This window comes from Crocodylus porosus, unplaced genomic scaffold (genome assembly GCF_001723895.1).
Source record: "Crocodylus porosus isolate Cpor-Errol unplaced genomic scaffold, CroPor_comp1, whole genome shotgun sequence".
Classification (NCBI taxonomy): Eukaryota; Metazoa; Chordata; order Crocodylia; family Crocodylidae; genus Crocodylus; species Crocodylus porosus.
The window spans coordinates 198,681,263-198,701,744 of NW_017728886.1; the positions used below are offsets into that span (position 1 = coordinate 198,681,263).

General features: G+C 43.7%; 1 protein-coding gene across 2 annotated transcripts in view; it reads left to right on the forward strand.

The window, feature by feature from the left end:
- Positions 1–20,482, forward strand: part of SNTG1 (syntrophin gamma 1) — a 326,996-nt gene that overhangs the window by 32,954 nt on the left and 273,560 nt on the right. The gene's annotated exons all lie outside the window — the stretch shown is intronic.

Sequence of the window (20,482 nt, forward strand, 5' to 3'; positions counted from 1 at the left end):
GTGTATGGCACTGGCATTCCATGTGGAAAAGTAACAGTGACACAAGGTGTGCCACTGCTTCTTGTCCCTGGGGAAAAAAGCATCCATACTCCCTGGATGAGGCCTCCAGAAATCCATACCTACAAAGTGAACAATCTTCCATACTCTATTTAGCCACTGAGAAGTAAAACCCCACCTGAAGTAGTCAAAGCCATGCACATGTAGGCCAAACCAAGAGACTGATAAGAAAATCTCAGTGGAAGTGAATACATAGGCTTTTTAAAAATCTCTGAAAGGCTGTAAGTCCTCCTTCTGTGAATTGTGTGGTTATTTCTGTTGACACTGGGTACATCTATGCATGCAATTAATGCAACACAATAAACTCCGGAGCCATTTTGAGTCACAGTACAATTCTCCCAGGCATAGCATCTATATGTGTGCTTGGGGCAGCAGCAATTTAAGCCAGGACAGAGCAGCCTTGGGCTGGCATGAGTCACAGGGGGTGCATCCACACATGTAGGCACGTGCACTTGCAGCAGCTCAAACAGAAGTGGTGCAAATGTAATAGTTTCATAGATGCTATAGACATTTGGGGTTGCCAGGGACCTCGTGAGATCATTGAGTCCAGCCCCACCAACATAGCCAGGAAGTCAGCTGGGATCAAGTGGCCCCAGCAAGAAATACATCCAAATATTTTTTGAATGAGTCTAAAGTAGGTGGTTGCACAACCTCTTGGGGGAGTTTGTTTTAGACCCTGGACACACACACCATAACGAACCTTTTTCTTATGTCTAGTTTAAATCGGCCTTCCTGGAGTTTATGGCCATTAGACTTTGTTATCCCTTGGGGACCTCTGGTAAACAAGTCCTGATGTACCCGTCTTATGTAATTATACACAGAGGTAAGACTGACTGACCTAAAGTTACCTGGCTTATCGCTTCTCTCCTTCTTAAAAAATGGGCACTACGTTGAACCTTTTCCAGTCCTCAGGGATGTGGCTGGAGCACCATGAGTGCTCAAACAGCCATTCCAGTGGCTCAGCTATGACACTGGCCAATTCCTTCAGCACCCATGGATGGAGGTCATCTGGACCTGCTGACTTGTATCCATCCAGCCCCTCCAAGTGCTCCTTAACTAAGTCAGCAATAACCATTGGTAGTCTAGTGCCTCCCGGACATCTATCCATGTTCAAATTGAGGGAATTGTCTTGGCCAGTACTTAGGAATACTGAAGCAAAGAACTCATTGAAGAGCTCCAACTGACCTGATTTGTCATGCAGGGGCCCTATGTTACTCTGTGCCCCCCTTTTGCTCACTATGTATCTGTAGAAGGACTTTTTTATTGTCTGTGATTATTGTGGCCAGCCTAAGCTCCAGCCCTACCTTGACCTGCCTAACTGATTCCCTGCAATAGTGAGCCAGGGATGTATATTCCTCCTTGGAGGCTGCCCCCCATGTCCACTGCCTATAGATCTCTTTCTTTGCCCTCCGTCTTTTCTGGAGTTCCCTGGTTTAACCAAGGGGCATTTTAGTCCCCTTGCCCCCTTTCCAGTGTAATAGAATAGTCTCCTTTTGTGCCCCAAGGATCACTCCCTTGAGAAACCATCTTGTCTCACTAGCAGGAATTCTGGTGTTGTCTATTTAAAAACTGCAAAATCCCTGATAGAAAAAATCCAGAAGTCTTTCTTTAAAATACCTCCAAATCCATGTTCTTTAACAAGTAAAACAAAAAAACCACTAAACATACAGAGACAGAGATAAATTGGGCAATGTTTTATTGATATATTTACTACTTCAAAGCAATTTGGAAACCTGCCAGTGCCTCCATCATAATTATACAATAAATTTTAAATATCTATACAGTTTGGCATTGATTTTTGGCTTTTTGTCACAGAAAAAACAGAGCTGCCCTTACACCCTTCGTTCACCAGGCTGTGAAGCACTGATATGCCAGTGCCCTGCCCCTGCCCTTGACCCTCACTCTCAACCCACAGCCTGCCCCCCACCCCAGTCTCCTCACTCCTGACCCACAGGGTCAGCTATGGGAGTATGGGAGTCCCTGACAGTGCTATCTTATGGCAGAGTTAGTTTACTGCTCCCTAATCCTGGTGTATGTGCAAACAGTGATACTTTATTGTAGATGCACCTGCTGTGACTTAACATCTTGTCTGTTCAATGATCTTTCAATGTGTGTGGATTTGTATACTGTCTTTGGAGTTTGTATATTATAATAGTGAGCTTGTATATTGTATATGGAGTTTGCCTGTCATTATTTATCATCTGTAGAGTACTGTACAAAAGCTGTGTTTGTTCCTTCCATTCTAATGACTGTTCTCAGCAATGTGCTGAACTTCCATTAATCCAGGCAAAAGAGCATGAGTTCAAACTCATGCCTTGTTGGTTCTTGCTATAGCACCCTACTACTGCACTGCCACTTCACCAGGCCAGTTTTATTTATTACAAGATTTTATCATTCAAAAAATAACTTTCATTAATGTGTTGCAACTTCAGTTGCTTATGCTGAACATGGCATTTAAATAACTTCATGGCATGCACATTTAATATTTTTCATTTAGCCTGAGGGCTTTCCCTTATAAGCTTTGCCCTCTTTATTTTACTTTATTATAAAAGATAGCAAATGATTTGCTTCATTGATTATCCTGCTGAATTTTATTTGCAGATTAAATGCATAACTCATTAACTGATTTATATCAATGCAGCAATGAGGATTTTTCTTTTCTCTCAGCAGTGCCATTGTTGGGTGAGAGAGTTTTAAGCCCTTTACCCTTATTTCCTCTGGGATTAACACCAGGTCTTAAATCAATAGGTTCATTCTAACTAAGGATGATTGGCATTTCACAGACTGTTAACTATCCTTTTGTCACAGGCCATTTAAATCATCTTGAATCATGTGCTCCAGTTGTCTAGGCTGATTAGACAGGTCTCAAAAGAGTCCTCTATTTTCATCTTTACAGTTTAAGTCTTGAATTGTTGGGTAGGGATTTCTTGCTTGTTTTGGTTTGTTTGTATATATTTATGCATACAAAATTCTACTGAATATGAATAGCCCACATCCCCTGTTGTATTACAAACCTACTATAAAAGGATGTGATTTTTATCTATATCCAATAATGAATCATGTGCAAAATGTGCAGTAAAAAGATATTTTTAATTGAAAAGAATACTGATAAAGATGCAGATTACTGTGTGTACTTCTTTTTCAGTCGTTATTAATAATTAAAATGAATAATAAAATATATTTTGGATCACATTTTGAACCTTAAAAGTACAGAATAATGTTTTACTTTGGTTCCAGCTCAGCAATTCATGTCTATTTAAGGAAGGACACTTAAACATGTTGTTAACTTTAAAGTGCAGAATATATATGCTTTTGTAAAGTATCTGACTTCAGCATGTACTTAAGTGAATTCTTGATGTAGGTGCTTCAGGTATACTGTTTTTGAAATCATAATGAGGTGCTACTTCACATGAACCAGTTATTCGACTCTAGCCCTTAATTTGATTTACTTACTATGTATTGCAAAAGTGGTTTAATTCCAAGTACTAAGGAGATCTGAAGGACAGTTTTCCTTTTGTTGTATAAGACTTTGAATATATGAGTAGGAAAATAAAATCATTAAAAGAATATAAAACTACAGAGATGGTGCTAACCTTTCAAGAAGGGTATCTCTTGAAGCATCTTTCAACATTATTAGAAATAATTACCCAAGATTACTTCTATGACAGTTCTATTCATATACAGCAATCCTGTAAAAAAGCTCTTGCCCAGGCTTTCATGAATAAGCTCAAATTTCACAGCAGCTCTATACAGCTCTACATATAATAATATTTTCTAGATTTAGTATCATCTGCATTGTGCTGCTGGTAGCCCTCTGATATAGATCTGAGCTCCAGTGCAAAGGCCTGATACTGCCTAACAGCAAGATAAAAAACTGTTGTGGAATACACTGGCCAGAAGGTCATGTTTTCCGTAGCCTAATAGCTCAAATTATTCTCTTTGTCCTTTTCTTTTTTTCATGAGGGTTGGCAGAGGACACCAGGTATGTCCATGGTTATCTATAATGAGCAAAACAGGAAACTGAGACTGGTAATTATGAAAGAAAGACTGATCTGTGGAAAAAATATTGCAATGTAGTGGATTATCACAAAATGTCTATCTATTTTGAGTAGAACATTACTGCAAACTCATGGAGCAATACTTTTTTTTGGAGTATTGGCAGTTGGCAGAAAAACCTCTGTTTGCTGAAGACCTTTAGTGGTACAGTCAGGATTTTCATTCCATTTGGTATAAAACCAAAACAGCTCCATTGTAACAGATATAGTTTGTCTAAGCAAGGAGAGTGAATTGCAGAAAAATAAAGAGGGTTTTTTTTATAGCCGATTCCTAAAATTACTCTGAAATTATACTTGCAAAAGACTTATTTACCGGCTGTTCAAAATAGAAGCAAAATATAACAGATGATAGTAGTGGGTAATAAAATTTCCAAGAACAATGTTCATAATGTCTAGCTTCTCGGTAAAACAAATTCAAATAAAAATGCTAATTCACCTAGATAAAGTGATGAGTTCTAATGTAATTGTTCTTATGTAGTTGTAAATAAGTACAGTCCATTGTAGTTATTTCTGTAATGGTGGTGCTTGGACTGAACCTTGACGAAGTCCTGGTACAAAGTTTCACAGCAGGTGATACTGGTTCCTGTTAGAGGTTTGCTTATAGATTTAGTAGTAGAGCTTCTCCCTCAGAATCCAAACAGCATTGTTCAGGCTGAGCCAGGGATAAAACCTTTCTAGACTGAAATGGGAAAGTTGATTCTCTTTCTCTTTGAATAAGCTACTTATGTGTTGCTGTGGAATAAAGTATTCCATAATTAAATATCTATATTTTTTCATTCAGTGATATAGGATTTTTTGGATAGATTCGTAAGAGATTCATGACCTTTAATAACTAATTATCTACAGTCTTGGACATTTTCAGAATAGCAATACTTGGAATAGGATAGTACCTTCCCTCTAAAAAATTTATTGAGTTTGATTTTACACATCATTAAATGTGAGCTGGGAAAAATTATTTTTCCCCATTTTATATATGAGGAAATAGTCCACGAAGAGTAATTTTTCATTTTGTTGGGAAAAAAAATATCTGTGACAGCATTGTTTTAGAAATCAGGTCTCCTGTCTTCCAGTCAGCAGAATTAACCACAATACCACCAATTTAAGGATGAAGAATATAACGTTAAATATAAATGTTGTTTTCGAGTTGCAGTTTTCTAATTATAAATGCAAGTGAAATAACCATAATCATAGATAAGAGACAGATGATGATTGAATAGAAATGAGCAAATTGTTATAAATAAATAATTTGATAAGTTTTAACCTTTTCTGTTTTCTGTTTCTGGGTAAACAACACAATTTTGTTCAAATTATTAATGTTTTAAAATTATGCTTTTTTTCTATTTACAGTAGAAATGAAGAATATATTACTTGGCTTTAACTGATCAATTGGTCATATACTATTTTGTTTGTTTCCTTCTGTTTTTTACAGTTTGGATTTTCTTTCCATTAATGTTCAAGTGTTGAATTTTAATCTTTACTTTTCAGATGCATTGGTGTCAATAAAATGCAGTTATTTGAACATTTACAAAAAGTGAAGACAGGAGAGGCAGATAAAAGGCACAGCAAATTATTTGAACAAATTATTATGGTATATTTTTCCTTAACATTGTCTCAAACTGTAGAATGATACAATAAAGAAATACAGTCTGGATTTCTGGTAGGGATTATTGCCAGGTACAGGCCTTATACTTATACCAGTATATGTGATCAGAAACCAGTCTATACCCATAACCACACAGAACTTTAGCACCCATGGACTGATTTAAAAATAGTAGAACCCAGTCTAAGATAGACTTGGATCAATGTGTTGGTAGACTTAAGTGATTTAGGTTGGACTGTTCTATCAAACTTCTGGACCAGATCCCCTCCTGACTCGAGTTAGCTTGTTGTTCTACAGCATACTAGGTGCCTTTGCAGCCTCCTGCTGACCCTCCCCTTGAAGGAAAGTGCACTAGAACTTGGCTTGAACTCAGCTTCTCCAGCTGAGCACTTACCTGGCTCTGCACTTGGGCTGTTACAGAACTGAGAAACCACAGTGGCTGATGCTGAGGCTGGGGGAGAAGGCTGCCTGGGTCCAGTCCTTCTCTGCATAGTTGTGCCAGCTTGTGAAGGCTGGGTTGGCTCCTGCACACCCACCCAAGGACACCCATACCTCTGCAAGCTGGCACAGCTCCAGGGAGCTGGACTAAGCTGCCAGGCATTGCTGAGCGAGGTTTCCTCCATTGTATGCCAGGAGCTGTCATGTCTGTGTCTGATGATGTCGGGGGAGGGCAGCTCTAGCAGCCAATCACAGGTGGCCCAGCCTGAAAAGACCACTGGCATTCATGCGGGAGCATCCCCAACCTTCTGGCCCTCACCCAGTGCAGGCAGCTTCTGTGCTCTCCCCCCTGTCCTCTAAGGGGCAAACATATACTCTGTTCTCTACTGATCTGTTGGCCTGTTCTCTAGAATCTATGAATCTATGATCTAACCTAAGACACCTAGAGTAAAGCATGTAATTTGGATCGCTTCCACCTCAGGCTTTTTGAGTAGCTGTACCTGGTTTACAAGGTTCTTTGGATAAATCTAATATATTTTATTAAACCAACTCAGATAGTTGGAAAAAAATCTTCCTTGCAAGCTTTCAGGCATAAATACCCTTTGTCAGGTAGAGGAAGCATCTGCAGTTGGTCTGTGCTCTTCCTATGACCATAGACCAACACGGCTATAACCTATACCCCTGTACCTGGTCTATAACTTGATGAAAAGCTGAATTCAACCATCAATCATTTTTATTCTGTGTGTTTCTACTGACACAGGAAGCAAAGAAAAGCATTTGTGATAATGTTTTCTGTGTGGTAGGTGTTTGCTGACTAGGAAGTGTACCGAGACTGCCAACTTTTTGTAAAGGCCATCAAAGCCATCAGATATGATAACTTGAGTTCTTTGCCAACCTGAATAGCTTTAAGTGACAACATAGAGCTGACAATTCTAAATACCATTACAGAAAGATAATTCAATCTGCCCTTATTTTTCTAAAGATATTGAAAAACTTCAGTATAACAATCTATTGACATTTAAAAAGATAACTGCCATTTTCTAGGTCAATTTTGAAAGATTAAAATGGCCTGCATGTTCTCACAGGAATAGAATCTTTTCATTTATCAAAAAGTCAAATGTCAAACACACAATATCTAGAAAAGACAAAACATCAGTCACTATTGTATATATATTAAGAGTTTTCTCACTTAGCAGCAAGCTAAAATTGCATATAATAAGGCTTTCCAGGAATTCAGGGGGGTGGTGACCTTGTTGTCTTTCACTTTATATATGAAGCAAAGTTAGTACATGTGAAATACTTGAATTGGCAGTCTTGAACTTACTGCTTGCCTTTGTATACAACTCAGTAATTGGAATGAGTGATTGTAGTAATGGTCAGACATAGAAATGTTAACTTTTCCGGAGTGAAAACCAGCAGAGACCCAAATGCATGCACTGCTCCAAAAAAGCCAATATGAACTACTGATACCACACTTTAATCCAGCTAACCTGTTTTTTATCCAGCTAACCTGTTGGCCTATACCAGTCAACCTCTATGCCCAGTCAAAGTGTAATGGAGCTGTGGTCTCTACTGTTCCAGTAACTCGATCTTTTCCCATATGCAATCCCTGGTTGCCCAGGCTGCCTCCATAACTTGTGAACTGAACATAGCTAATGAGAAAGGAAGGCATCATTCCAAAATTGCAGTAACTATTGCATGAATTTGCAGAAGTTATAACAAAAAACAATTGTTTCCTTTATGTAATTACTTTTCATGTCGTAAGTAGTCTAGGACAAACATTTTCTCACTATATATCAAGTCTGGCATTTGTGGCAACTGTTATATTCTTTTAAAAGAATTCAAAGAAATTAAAGGAAAACCCAGAAAAAGAAACCAAGGGATCTGCTAAACATTCAAATTAAAACTAAGTAGAAACCAGCTATAAAGTTATTACACATTTTCAAGCCCTAACTTTATAGCTGGTGGCTCTTTTTGTAGCTGGGTAGTCATCATTGTGTGATAATTGTATTGCACATGTGGCTGATCTAAATGTATTGTGCAAGTAAACAGTTAATTGTGTGATAATCACTTTGAACTTGTGGCAAGTCTAACTTTGCATGTGTGGCTAGTCTTAAATTATTGAGGGATTAACCAGTTAATTTCATCATCTATGTAATGTGTAGCAGAGGCCTAAAGCAACTTCCCTTTGCAAAATGGAAAATGCAGTTGTCTTGGGTGGAGTGATAGTGCTAGCACTGGTAGGTGCTAAATTACTTTAAATTGTAAACACAGAAGTATTTTAACTTCAAATGTCAGTGAAGCTAAAGCTTTGATGTGCTTGTCAACATAGCCAATACATTTGTCTATCAGTTTATTGCATTCTTCTAATCTATTTGTCTTTTCCCACATATGGGTCATTCTCTCCCCACCCCAATCTTCCCCATGGTAGCTCACTTCTCTAGGTGCAGTTTCATATTTACCAGCTTTTTTTTTTTATGTATTCATTCTTTAACTTTGATAACAACTTTTTTTGTGTTCCTTATGTACTCTTATTCTTCCTATCAGACTGAGAATTTATAGAGCAGAATTCTACCCTAATCATAGGTGTTTCAAATTGAAAATAGCATCTATGTGGTTTAACATAAAGAATGAAATAGATTTGGAAAATCTGTAAAACTATGTAAAAATGCATAGAAATCATGCTTAGGGTTGGAAGGGAACCCAGGAAATCATCTAGTCCAACCCCCTGCTTAAAGCAGGACCATCCCCAACTAGATCATCCTAGCCAAGACTTTGTCTAGTCAGCTCTTAAAAACTTCAACAACCTCTCTAAGTAACCTGTTCCAGTGCTTTACTAATCTTGTAGTGAGAGAGATTTTCCTAATACCTAACCTAAATGTCCTGAAACTTAAGTCCATGGCTCCTTATTCTGTTGCCTGCCAACACTAAGAGTAGTTTAGCCTCTTTGGAACCACCCTTCAGGTAGTTGAAGGCTATGATTTAAATCAATCCTCAGTCTCTCATCTCCATACTAAGTGAGCCCGGTTCCCTCAGCCTCTAAGTCATGTGCCCCAGCCCCCTAATCACTTTCATTGCCCTCCACTGGACTCTCCTCAAGTTGGCTATATCCTTTCTGTAGTGGGGGCCCCAAAACTGGATGAAGTACTACAAATGCCAAATAGAGGGGAATAATCACTTCCTTTGATCTGTTGGCAGTGATCCTACTAAGGCAGTCATGTATACCAGTTGCCTTCTTTGCAACTAGGGCACACTCTTGGTTCATACTCAGTTATTTGTCCCACTACCTCCCAGCTTGGTATCTTCTGCAAACTTGCTGAGGGCATACTTCATCCCATCTTCCAGGTTATTGATGAAGATACGAACAAAACCAGCTTTAGGACTGACCCATGAGACACTTCACTTTGGTACCGGCTGCCAACTAGACATCAACCCATTCATTGCTGCTCTTTGAGATGGACAATTTGGTCAGTTTTCTGTCTACCTTAATGTACATTCATCCAACACATGCTTCATTAGCTTGCTTGGAAGATTGGTGTGGGAGGCTATATCAAAAATCTTGGTAAAGTCAAGGTATTCCATGTCCACTGCTCTCCCTTATTCTATAGAGCCAGTCATTTCATCATAGAAAGAAATCAGATTGGGCAGGCATGACTTGCCCTTGGTGAATTCATGTGGACTGCTTCTAATCACCTTTTCCTACAGGTGCTTATAAATTAATTCCTTGAGGATATGCTCCATGATTTTTTCAAGGACTGAGGGGAGGCTGACTGGTGCTGGCCTCCATTGGACCAGGTAAATGAGGTCATAAGGGCTATATAAATTAAGGACTGCCCAGGAGGTGGGGCAGTTGCCATGATGAAAACTCAGAGAGAGAGAAGAGCTGGACCATCTGAAACTTACTCTCTCTCTCTCAAAACTCATGATCAGTGAACTGCCTGCCTCCAGAGGGAATCTACACCTGCCTGTGGATGATACTTGTGAGTAGGCTACCTAAGATCTGACTAGATATATAGCTTGCAGTAACTCAGATGAGTGATCAAAGGCTACTCCAGCCACCCTGTTTGCTCCATGGGATTTCTCTGATACTACTTAACTCTGTACCCTATTCCAACCCTATTCCTTGTAACCAATAAAGTTCTCTTTTGTACCTAGCATGAGAGACTTATTGGGAGTGGGTCTAGATTATGTCTTGGGGTCCCCTTGGTTTGGCTAAGGGAGACTACTACTTGTGCTTCCGACTGAGGGAAGCATCCCAAGTTCTTGAAATGAGTCAAATATCCTTGAGGGCTACTAGGCCAGTGTTTTCCAGGGAACACCAGGCCAGGATCAAGCCGGTCCCTGGGTGGTGGCAGCAATACCCCCAGGCTAGCAGGTGTGCTTCAGGAAGGAGGGTCGGCCAGACATGAGGTACCCCCAGGGAGGCACTTAGACCCTGGAAAGTGGTTGGGCACAGTGAGGTGGGTGGCTGAGCACAGGAGCACCCCCCTACTGGCCCTCCACAGTCCCTAACCTGTTTTTTGCCACTGTGGCTTGCTTACCTCCTCCCCAAACTGTGATCCCAGGTGCTGTAGTCTGGAAGCTGATGTTGCCTGTGAAGACTGAGGTAAAAGAGGCATTGAGTATTTCAGCCTTTTGCACATCATCTGTCACTAGCTTGCCTCCACCATTCCGTAAGAGGGCCACACTTTCCCTGGTCTTGTTGATATACTTGAAGAAACACTTCTTGTTACCCTTCACATCCCTTGCTAGCTGCATACTCCAACTGCACTTTGGCCTTCCTGATTTTATTACTGCATGCCCAAGCAATATTCTTATATTCCTCTCTAGTTGTTGGTCTAAGCTTCCACTTCTTGCAAGTTTCCCGTTTTGTGATTTAGTTTACTGAAGTAATTCCCTGATAAGCCAAGCTAGTCTTTTGCCATACCTTCTGCTGGTCTTCCTGTACATCAGGATGGTCCATTCCTGTGCCCTCAGTAAGGTTTCTTTTAAAAACATACCGGTCTCCTGGACTCCCTTTCCCCTTAGACTGGCTTCCCAGAGGTGCTGCCCATCAATTCTCTGAGTGAGTTGAAGTCTGCTTTTCTGAAGTCCAGGGTCCTTACTCTGCTGCTGTTATTCCTTTCTTTCCTCAGGATCCTGAACTCAATCATCTTCTGGTCACTGCTGCCCAGATGGCTATCCACTTGTACTTTCCCCACCAATTCTTCCCTGCTTGTGCGCAGAAGGTCAAGAAGAGCATGGCCCTTATCTGACCAATACTTGCACCAGAAAGTTATACCCAACCCTCTCCAAAAACTTCCTAGGTTGCATGAACACTGCTGTATCTTCCAGCAGATGTCAGGGTGATTGAAGTCCTCATGACAGCCAGGGCCTGTGATTGGGACATTTCTGATAGCTGTTTGAAGAAATCCTCATACACCTTATCCTCCTGGTTTGGTGGTCTATTTCCTAGGTTCTGTGCATATATGTAGAGACCTGAGGTAACTAGCCATTGCCCTACTTTCTGAGGAAGAATGAGAAGTTCTCCTCTTTTCCCCCATCCTGCTTGTGCTTCCTCCAGATCACTTCCCCACTTACCTCAGGGCTTTGGTCTCCATCCCTAGTGGACCTAGTTTAAAGCCCTCCTCGCTAAGTTAGCAAGTCTGTCTGCAAAGATTCTCTTCCCTCTCTTTGTTAGGTGGGTCCTGTCTCTTCCTAGTAATCCTTGTGCTCGGAACAATGTCCCAGGGTCAAAGATGCCAAAGCTTACTGGTGTTACCATCTGCACAGCCATGCATTGATTTGCAGGATGTGTCCATTCCTGCACATGCCCTTCTTTCTTGACATGAAAGATTGAGGAGAACACCACCTAAACACCTGTCCCCTTCACCCTTCCATAAACAATGTAGACAGAAGTGAAGCTTCTGAAGCTAAGTGAAGTAACTCAGAACACTTTGATCCCCCAGACCAAACAGAAGTTCACTGTTGCTTCCAGGGGGGAGGGGAATTTAGCTTCTGGCTTCCAGTCTGCAGCTAGTTTCTCCTAATAATGGCCCAACCTCAGCCTGTCCCTGTTTCAGAATGGGAGGGGGGAAAGTGAGAAGTGGAAGCTTGTTCTAGGCATCCTCTACCCAGCTCTGGAGGGTAGAATAGGTGAATTGGAGATCCTCCACCTCATTGTGGCTCCAATATGCCCTCTCCACCTCCCAGTAGGACTTGAAACCCTCCCTAGACTGAACTTCCTCTGCTCTCTAACCCCCTTCCCTTTTGAAAACAGCTCGAGAATGGGAGACAGCGTAGATAGAAGTTACAGAAGACACTCTATTTTGAAACGTTTTCTTCTGAAACCAATATGGTCATTGCATGGCACAGAACACATGTCAGGGCAGAACTGAGAACTGTCATGGTGGTTGCATGGCACAGAGCACATACCAAGGCAGAGATGAAAAACAGGGGGTTTGTGGGGTCAGGAGAACTGAGGCACAATGAAGTGGCCACCCAGCAGTGGTGCGGCATTTGTCTGGTGTGAGGGGGGGAGGAACACCTATGGGGGGAGACCCATTAGCATCAGCTCACCTTGGTCTGCATTTAAGGTTATGTAAAGTAGTTTTTATATAATTATTTAAAGCATTTTGGGCTGAAATTAAATAAAAGAACTGGAAACAGGGAGATACAATAAGGGATTGGAGATACTCTGTTCCCCAGGGTGCCTCCTGGGGTAACAAGGACCAACAATTATAAAATGACAGAGAGCATATTTAAGCTAGATATCAGGAATAATTTCTTCATGGTAAGGAGGGCCAAAATTTGGAATGGGCTTCCAAGGCAGGTAGTACTTTCCCCTACCTTGCGGGTTTTTAAGAGAAGGCTGGATAGGCACCTGGCTGGGGTCATCTGACCCCAGCACTCTTTTCTGCCTTTGGTAGGGGGTCAGACTCAATGATCTGTTGAGGTCCCTTCCAACCCTAGCATCTATGAATCTATGAAAAAAATAGACTTTCTCAAATCATTTTTTAATAAATTAACAAATAAATTGTGGGTGGTGGTAGAGGTCTGGGCCCTGATGAGCCCCCTAGCTGAGCCCAGCTGGTTGACCCCATACCAGCCTGTTCCAGTGGCACTGACCTTTCATGGGAAGGCTGTGGGGAAGCCAGGACTGGGTCAGGAGTAGCTGGGTCATATAGGCTGGAGTGGAACTGCTGAAGTATGGGGGGCACTGCACGTTCCCATCCTGACCAGGAAAGGGGAAATGGGCTGGCAAGAACCAGCTACCTGCAACAAACCCTTCTGAGTTTCCAGTGGTCCCATCCAAGGTGGGTGAGTTTAGGGGGACCCCAGTTTTCCTCCCATGAGTCCTCCATGGTTCCACCCATCATAGGATGGAATGCACTGGTGAGCAGCACTCAGATGACTGGCTCCACACTGGCTGCCTGAAAACAGCCCTGCCAAACAGGACCTCAGGCTTCCCACTCCATCCCAGCCCCCATTCTTGGGGCTGCCCGTGCCTTTAATACCAGTGCAAGGAGAACTTCAATTAAGCTCACTTTACCTGAAATAGAACATTTCACACAAGAACATGGCCTTTTCCCATGTTCTTTCCTGCCCAGGTTGGTAGAGTAAGGCTTTCCCTTGAGCACCCTCAGGTCCAGTCCTGGATGGAGGGGGGCTAGAAGGCTGAGGGGTGTAGGCACAGAAGGCGTGCTTCCCCATATCCTTGGATAGGATAACCCCTGGCACCTGGGAGTGGAGCTACAGGGTGGCCATGTCAGAGGCCATAAGGCAAGACCTTGGAGCCAGGGGAAGTATGCTTTTCCCAGCTTTAGTGTCTTGATGCACTTAAGCCTGATAGCCCCCTTCTTAGTGTGGAGCCCCAAGGAGGTGAGACCCTGGAGCCAGGAAAACCGTGCTTCCCCTAACCCCAGGGTCTTTCCACCTGCCAGATCCCCACAGGGCTTAACAGGTACAGATCTTAGCATCCACATGATCAGCTGCATGATCTCAGGTTAATTGAGCCCTGGAGGCTCCATGCTTATCATGGATCCCCCAGGTAGGGATACCATGTGGCCAGGAGAAGCAAGGTTTCCCATGCTGCACCATCTCCCTTGAATAGAGCCCCAGTGGCTCCAAGCTAAGCCCAGAACCCCCATGAAGTGAGATCATGCAACTCTCTGCCATTAAGCACTAAGAAGGCTGTTCTCAGTATATAAAAAAAGGCGGGGGGTGCATGGAGACCACTAGAGATTTGGAGGGTGGGAAGGGGCAGAAAGGCTGGGAGCTATGTATCCTAGGATACTAGAAGAATCAAAGTAAGGCATTGTATTTCCCCAGAACATCCAGACAGTACCGTGGAATGACCTGGGCAAAACAAATAAAAAATAAACCTCATCTGAAGTGGCATATCTTTAACTCTCGCATGACAGTAAGGAGCCACAGAATTATGACACATATATAGTGGAATAATTTTGTGGCTAATTTCTCCCCTTATGCCATTAATTGCTTGAATGTGTGACAACCTAAGATGTAATCAACTAGTTAATAATATCTTAAGTGTAATGTATAGACGGAGCCTTTGAAACCTTCAGAGGATACTTATGGTGCTTTAACACTCCTTAGCTAATGGCTGTTCTTGTTTTAAATGCTTTTACGCCATTTTAAGGTAACTTGGGCCAAGGCCCTGAGGTCCCCATGATGAAGACACTAATATATGTGTTTAGCTTTGGGCATAGAAGTAGTTCCATTGATATCCTATTAAAATCAGTTCTTGTACCATTAAGTTGAGCATGTATGCATGCTTGGGATGTAAATTAATATAAGTGCAAAAATGGTGTAACAACTCTAAATAAAAAATGTATGTGCTAGGATGATGTTGTCTGTAACAGGAGGGCATGGTAGTTGGGAAGAAAAATGGCACTCAGTTGGCACGTTTGATGGTTGATATGCATACATAGGGCTCTATACTGATAATGGAAAATACAGAATAATATAAATGAGCATAGTATAAATGTGACTAAATAGTTAGGTCTCAAACATTATGGCACTGTTTATTGAAAATCAATGGTACTACATTTATTATATTAAATATCCAGTATATTAATTTAAAACCAGGTACTATAGAAAAGAAACAATCTCTTCCTCATGGATTTGCTCCTGCTCCCTGGGGCCTTGCCCCACCTCATGCTTCCTGCAGGGGGAGCTGGAGACCTGTGGCCACCAGCCATCTTTAAAATACAGTCCTGCACTCTGCATCTGAGCCACCTGCTTCCCTATCCCAGAGCAGCATACAGAGTGTAGCGGCAGCATGCAGCAGCACTGTCGCCACAGCCTTGACTTGCTACTTCAGGGCTGTTCCAACCCTAAGCCATGGCAGTGATGTCCATGAGACCAGGCTCCTGCTGACCATCATGCTGGCCCTGCTCTCCCACCATGAGGATGACCTTGGCCCTAGTGGCCCTGTAGTGCCACGCAGACACCAGGCTTAGCTCCCCATGGAATCCTAGGCCCCTACCACTATGCTGCTGCCACCTGGACCCTGGCAGGGATGACACCAATGCATGAATTCCACCACTGGGGTTGTCCATGACCTGCCTGGCTTCATCCCCACTGCCTTTGGGCCTGGCCAGCCAGCCAGTATTGGTGGCTGGATGTTGTCCAGACCATCTGGGATGATAAGCATTGGTTTGAGTCCTTTTACATGATCTGTGCCACCTTCCAGGACTTTCCAGAGCATCTCCATCCTCACCTGGAGCAGCAGGACACCACCATGTGACAGTCCCTCCCCACAGAGACCCAGCTGGCCATCACCCTGCTCAAGTTGGTCACACCCACCAGCCTCCACTACATCAGCTACCTATTCATCATGGGCAAGGTGACTGCCAAAGAAGCTGCCCTGGAGGAGTGTGCCACCCTCCAGAATATGCTGAGGCATCATTGGCAATCCCTCAAAATCAAGGATGAAGTCAGTTAGGTTCGATGGGTTCTCAGGTGACTGAGGAGCCAGATTCTGGAAGCACACATAGATTCTGGAAGATTCTGGGGGCATGTTGTTTCACAGGGGAGTGGGATTCAGAGCCCTGGGTTGGTCTCCTTCTCATTCCTCCACTGCTGCTGTTCTGTCTTAGTATCAATTCGCTGGGCCTCAAAGTGGAGCGCACCTTGGTGGATCAGGTGGATCACCACCTGCCTTGAGGTTGATAAGGCCAACATCCCCCAGGTCATTGCCACAGCATGTGTGCTACATAGCATCTGTGAGGCCCAGGGGGAGATCTTCCATAAGCACAGCAGGAGGAAGATGCCTGGTACCAGGAGCACTAGCATTGCTCCTTCCACTGAGGCCCCAAGTAAGCTTTACACCTGCCAGTGGGGATTAGGATACTGGGTGTGAGGCACTGGCTAACCACCTCCTCTTGCACTCTTCAGTCAGTATAGCCCACCTGTACTGCTGCCCATGGAGCCCTGCCCCACTGCCCATCCTTACCACAGTCACTACAGAAAAGCAGTTTAGTCCCCTCCACAGTAACAGACCTCCCCCGCCTTCTCCACATCAGAGCTCATTCCCCCTCCCCAAAGAACCTCTCTCTCTTGCCCTCTCCCCACAGATCCCTTCCACCACCCACCCCACCCACCACCAATAATATTTGCAGTGTGGGCTGTATGTGAGCCTTCCGGGGGTGGGGAGCCATGGGCTAGGGGAACCTGGAAGCGGAGCCTGGGGATATGCAGCCAGCACCCGAGCCCTGGCTGCTCCCCTACAGAATGCTGAGGCAAGGCCAATGGGTGGGGAACTCACCTGTGGTGATGGTGGGTACTGCTCAGCTGGTGTGCCTATCTTCCACTCCTGCATCTGGAGGGCTGGGACAGCATATCCTGTGCATGGTCCTGACCCCACTGCAGGCAGCTTCTGCTCCACAGCTGTGTGGAGCTGGGGTGAGCAGGGGGAAAGTTTGGGTGGCAGGGGACCCAGGGTGGGGTCCAGGGCAGGAGTTCCTGGCCAGTGGAGGTACTGCTGCACCTTAGCCCAGGCCCATTGGGGGATGGGGACTACTTCTGTGTAGTGTTGAGTTTCCGGGGGAAGGAAAGGCTAGGGCCAGGGGCAGGGCAGAGATCAGCATGGAGGACAATGTCTAGCACCCAATGGTCCTTATCCATTGCCCCCACTTCCCTGGTCACCAGGACAGGCACCTGCCTCCATATACCACTCCTCTGGGGCCAGGAGCCTCTTCCAGAACTCCTGGTCTGCCTGGTCCCACTGCCTGTCCCTGGCTTGCTTGTGTCAGTCCCTGGTGTCCTCACAGGCAGTGTTTTCCACCTGCCAAGTCTGCAAGCCTGTCAGGCACTCCTCAGTCACTGTGACCAGCTGGTTCAGCAGCTGGGTCTGGTCCTTGGTCTTGCACTGCTGGAGCTGGTGCATCCACAGGGCACCAGCTGAGGCTGCCAATGATTCTGATGGAACATCCCAGTTGTCACCTGGTACCTCTCCCCTGTGTGCAGCTGCAGGGCCTACAGAGCCAGGAGAAAGAGGTTGTTTGTGACAACTTGCATCATTTCTGAAATAAGATGCTTTGTACCAGGGGGCTGTGCAGTACACAGACCATGGTAAGTCAGCTGGGCAGGCCCTGGCTCAGGCAGCCACTGGCCAAGCCTCCTGTCACTGCCCATACCCTAGAGGAGCTCATGGTCCAGACAGAAATGTGGGGCAGGGGCCAGGACTGGGGCTGGGGCTAGTGCATGGAATGGGAGGGCCATCCCCCCACTGTGAGACCATGGCAGGCATCCCCAGTGATTTGAGTCAATTCCAGCTGGTGGCAAGGACTTGTGGCTCCTGACAGTGTTCTGGGTTGCAGCAGCATGGCATTTGGATGCCTTGGCAGGGGGCCCTCTTGGGAGGAGTTGGTGGTGACATGGCCGGCCTGTTGGGAATGAGCACACAGAACTGTTGGGGAAGGTGCTGGCTTAGACCCCCTGAGCTACTGGAGGAGGCCAGAGGCTAGGAGCTCAGTGTTATGGGCTTCTGGAGGCCTGAGGGCCCCCCCAGGTTATTCGTCTCTGTGGGTACCAGGCCATAGTGGAGGCTTGGGCAGGCTGCCTGTGCTTGAGTACATAGCATGGCTCAGGCCAGGGTCTCAGGGCATGAGGATGTCATCCAGCTGCTGCATAAAGGACATAGACTTGCAAGTAGCCTTCAACCACTGGTTGTGGTCAGTGACCATGATCCACTATGTGCACAAGGCCTTGCATTTTATGTGGCATTGATGCACTGACTGGTTGTCCCTATGCTCTGACATGTGACTCGACAGCCCCTCATAGATATGTGCATTGGAGCACCTGCTCTTCACAAACTGGGTGAGCAGCTTGGCCTCACTCCACAGCACGATGAGGTGTGCAGTCTCCTCCTGGGACCAGCTGGGGCTATGGGAAGTGATATGTGGCTTCAGACAAGAATCTCCTAGCTCTGAAGCTGAGCTGAGGCTGCCCCCAGTTTTGAGGCTGCCCAGGAGAAAATTTGCATTACTGTTCAGTAAGTAATTACAAGTAAATTTGCTACTTGTATATTCAGGTAGCACATTTTCTCACAAATAGAGTTATTTACTGTTCAGTAAGCATCTGTATGTGTAGATATGGATGCTTACTGTGCCATAATTTGCTCTACTGTTCAGTAAAGCATCTCATTTAGACATGCACAGTGAGTGTGATCTGGAGTTGCATGTTTGCAATCCCCAGTTTATGATGATAAGGTAGCTCTTGAGGTATGAAAGATCTACTTTTATTCATTATCATTTGGGCAAAAGAAAACTATTTTTTCCTCTTTAATGCTGTAGGTTTTGGGGGGGGGACGTTATTTGTTTTTTGGGTGTTTTTGTTTTTTTGGTTTTTGTCTTCCTCCAAGGTACTAGGATATTGGTCACAGCTAATGTTGGGAATTTTGTACTGGAATCTACTGATGTTCCTGCTGGGTCTTAAAAAATTCAGAAGTTCCTAGCTAAAGAAACTACTCTTTCATTCAGGTCATAACAACCACCAAATTTGGTATCTGGAAGGAAATTTTCCCTTAGACAAATTGGCATGGACTATAAGGGGGAACTGCCTTCTGTAGCTTGGGACATGGCCATTTTTCCTGGCATCTCTTGGGCATGTATTGACTAACAGGCTGTCCCTGTTGTTGCAATGCCCTTGGCATTGGCAGTGCCCTTGTTTCCTCTGATTTTACCTATAGCATGTGTTGTGCCTTGTAATTGTGTGAGAGGGATTTAAGTGACACATAAGGAGATTCCTTGAGTTAACAGATGCCTGTAAATATAGAGGAATGTACACAATGTCTTAGGAGATCCCTACCAGTCCTGTGTTCCTATGAAGTAGATACTGGGCAAGTCTACATGTGCCCCCCACAATGCCATTATTACTTTTGGAAGTACTAAATGATGGTTCAGTAACAGCCGTTACCGCACCGTAATTTTTAGATGCTACATTGCTGTAGCAGTGCACAGATATTTGTATATGCTACGTTGCTGTAGTAATGTGCTATAATGAGGTAGGCCATCACTATGGCGGTGTAGCACAGGCATCACTGCTCAACAACACTTCATTGCTGTAGCGATAAGCTACATTTCTGTAGTGCATCGTTACAGCTACATAGTGTCATGTATAGACAGGTCCACATAGTGCTTCTGGAGAACTACTGCTTCTGTAGCATTAGTAGGTGTGGTATAGATAGCTTATATAGATCAGTACAGGGATGCTTGTTTACCACTTTCACACACACACAAAATAAGATTTAAGCATGCCCTTAATTTACATAGGACATCACCAGAATAATTTGCTTTGGAGCTGGATACAGCATAGTGATGAATTAAATTTGGATTACTAAGGGTATAATTTTAAACTATATAAAATAAATAACATGCACATGTGTAAATATGTGTGTAAGATCCATATCACTAAATTTTATTTTGAGACAGAAAAATATCAACAATTGTGTGTGTGTGTGTGTGTGTGTGTGTGTGTGTGAATCTATGTGAGTGTGCATCTCCATGTATGGTATATGGGTATAACTGATCATATGGTTTTCAGTATTAACTGAAATACTACATTTGTTCCAAGAGTAAATGTGGGTAGCAGGAACCTCAAAAATATTTTCTACTTGTGTACTTTTACAAATATAAATATCTAGGATGGCTGCCACCGAGCAGTTCTGCACATTAAATATAAAGAAGGTACAGTGGATGAAGAAAAATGTGAAGTCAATACTGGAATCTGTGGTGACATATTGGCAAAGTTCAGTTACTCATTGCTATTAAATTCAGCAATGTCATTCAATAGGAATGAAATCTTTAGCTAGAAAAAATAAATACATGAG